This window comes from Aegilops tauschii, chromosome 3, assembly GCF_002575655.3.
Source record: "Aegilops tauschii subsp. strangulata cultivar AL8/78 chromosome 3, Aet v6.0, whole genome shotgun sequence".
NCBI lineage: Eukaryota > Viridiplantae > Streptophyta > Magnoliopsida > Poales > Poaceae > Aegilops > Aegilops tauschii.
This window is the reverse complement of record NC_053037.3, coordinates 51,649,227-51,652,357: the sequence shown is the minus strand read 5'-3', so window position 1 is coordinate 51,652,357 and position 3,131 is coordinate 51,649,227. Positions and strand designations below refer to the sequence as shown.

The window sequence follows — 3,131 nt, the reverse complement described above, 5'->3', positions numbered from 1 at the left end:
GATTTATAGGATATCCATCTAAATACGGCTCCTATTGTTTAAGGTTAGTAAATACATACTAGGAAATGCTCTTCAGGGATACCAGAACTGGAAGATCATGTCAAGGGGAAACAGGACCTTAATAAGTGCCATCCCGAGACTTGGACTCGAGGGATGGTAGGATCAATAGGAGAAGGAGATATGATACAATTACTATGATCAGGATACCTTATATGAGCCATACTTATCCAGGGAATCAATCGTGTGAGGGTGTTGTTGATAGAGGGAGCTCTGGCCAGGAGAGGCTAGAGCGAGTGATAGCAACAGAAAGGTAAGATAAAGAAGGAAACAAGGCTTAAGAGGACCCTAATGCACTAATACTTTAGGCATTCCAACTTCCAATACATACTTATCATGGAATGAAATCCAAGAGGATCAAGCATATCACTGCGAATAGCTAGCTGAAATCAAGGATGCTATCACAATATTCAATGAAATCGTTACATCGGAATAAGATAGACCCGCTTCGATGCTCTATTCAGTATGTCAGCTAGGAGCCAGAACTCACTATGCCATAGTCATACAATCAACATGTGTATTAACAGCAATATCTAGACAGGTAGGATGGATTAATTATATTGATGGCAAAGATAAGGTGCTCAAAGGGGAAGCACTCTTCATCAAGTAATGACCCCTGGGGGCGGGTACTGCGAAAAGACAGCAATGCATAAGCTCTTGTTCCTGATACAGTTCAAAAGTAGTGCAAAGAAAAGCGGTACTTCGGTCTGAAAGAAAGCTGCAGGAGGGTTAGTGCTAAAATGTTCTTGTTCGGATGGTTGAGAGATGGAGGTGTGTCCTGTGGCGGATACACCGATTGCTCGAGACGCCTCAAGGCCACCGGAGGGAGAAATAGTGATAGCAACGCTTACAAGGAATGCTGGGATAAGTTGGGAAGAAGGCAAAGATACTGGCGACTAGATCCTTGTGGCAGATTGGAAGATACCGATATCTCTATTTCAATTTGTTGATTGATGGTTTAAGGAAATGGCAGTGGTCCAAATCTTGCACATTTACTGTTACTTCTATGTATAAGTTCCTTGCTCAGGTGTGGCCCAGCTTTCATATCTTATTGGGATGGCTACATTGCCCTGGCCGGGTATTGCGAAGGAAGGAAACACCTTGTCCGATTCAGGCGATGCTAAAGGATGGATTAAAAAACTCATGGATGTTATCTCTGTTATTGCTGCTTAATGCCCTATTTATACCGATCTAGCTTATAGCTGGGATTTCTAGAAAGATAAGCTGATGCAGCCCTCAGGGATGGAGTGCCTAAACTAACCTTCCTGAACAGAAGTAGCAGAGGTAGAAGATATGTAAATCGTACCATCAAGGGGAAATGCACTATTGTTATGCTTGGGCCAGGTTAGCTGATCAAGGGAATATTCCTATCGGAAGAACAATCAGAAAATAAGGAGATAGTCAGTTGGCACTTTTCACACAAGAACCGCTTTTCGTATTAAGCACGGGGGTCGTAAGGAAAGACCTCTGCGTAGCTATCAGAACGAATTAATGAACGAAATAAACGAATTCCGGTGAAACCAAGGCGAATTTATGAGCCAGCAGTGGGAAAAAGATGCCAAGTATTGAGATGCAACATTATGAATGGTGCGATCTGAAGTCTTACAACTTACTCAAAATTGACTCAAATGGTTGACTGAACTTCACAAAGGACTAAAACCGGGAACTTAAACTAATGGTTTTGCCTTTCCACTTCCCAATTGACTCTCATAAAAGCCTAGGCTACCTCTTCACATCGCACCTGATCCCGAATCATGTGCTCTATTCAGGGGATCAATAGTGGCTATTAAGCTTTTCCCTTTCTATATATTCTTGAGAATAAGTAAATACCATCTTTTTTCCTATCAGCATCTCTCTATCTGACAATAAATATTGCTTTCAATCGATCAGGAACTAGGTTATTAAAGTATGGATATGCCATATAATAAGGGAAAAGGCCTCAAGATTTTTTAGCGCAAAAGAAAAGCTGATTCCAAATTTTGTATTTCCCGGCAAGTCTATGAGAGTCCTATTATGGATCCTCTGACCTTTAGCTTGAATGGTTGTGTTTTTATATAATTAGGTCTTTCTTCTGAGCTCTTCTATTACGATACGGAAAAATCAAACCTATCACTCTCAAAGAATGGGTAAAAAGAATTCAGGCTAGGGGAGCCTACACTCTCTAACTACCTATACTACGCCCCCATTGATTGGAAACCCTTGGGGAAAATGATCCCATAAACAAAAGAATTATACAGTACGAAATAGCATAAAAACAGACTAATTCGATTCTAAAAAATCGATAATAGATATTTTATTCTGCTTAAATTGTCCCGGCAAGGAGAGATATTCAATATTTGAATCGGATTGGATTTCGTAGTATACCAATGTGAGCCAAACTATTACTATTTCATCTAACTTGAATAACCAAGGACTGAATTTGACTATGGATTCTGATAACTCGAGAAGTTTTTATTTGGTTATGATCCAAAAATAAAAAAAAGAAAGGTTTAACAAGCCATGAGAAAATAGAGTAAAGTAACCATACGTTCTGTTTGCATAACGTGTATACGCCACGCCATACAATCGAAATAGAAACATGGGACGATTCCAGAATTTTGAATAGATCCGTGGGGATGAGAGAAGTTGTTGTTGAGAAATATGAAATTGGAAAGGAAGACAAAATCCCTATGGAACCTGTGATCGGTTGTACCTATACTTTAGTGATACGAAAACTCGCTATTTACTCAGTTTCTGGTCAATAATAAGATTATGTAGGAGAGATGGCCGAGTGGTGCAAGGCGTAGCATTGGAACTGCTATGTAGGCTTTTGTTTACCGAGGGTTCGAATCCCTCTCTTTCTGTTTCTGTTAATTCACTAACGTTACCGACCACAATGAAATTTCTAGTAAGAGGAAAATCTGTCGACTTTCTAAATCGTGAGGGTTCAAGTCAAGTCCCTCTATCCCCAATAAAAAGCCCATTTTACTTCCTAACTATTGTACCAACCTCTATTTTTCATTAATGGTTCAAACAAGATTCACTATCTTTCTTATTCTACTCTTTCACAAATGGATCCGAACTGACTTCTTTGG

At 39.8% G+C, this 3,131-nt stretch overlaps 1 non-coding gene across 1 annotated transcript; it reads left to right on the top strand.

The window, feature by feature from the left end:
• Positions 1 to 2,813: 2,813 nt before the first annotated feature.
• On the top strand, positions 2,814 to 2,900 carry TRNAS-GGA (transfer RNA serine (anticodon GGA)). Its single transcript has one exon. It is a non-coding gene; the product is annotated as a tRNA-Ser (tRNA).
• The last annotated feature ends 231 nt before the right edge of the window (positions 2,901 to 3,131 follow it).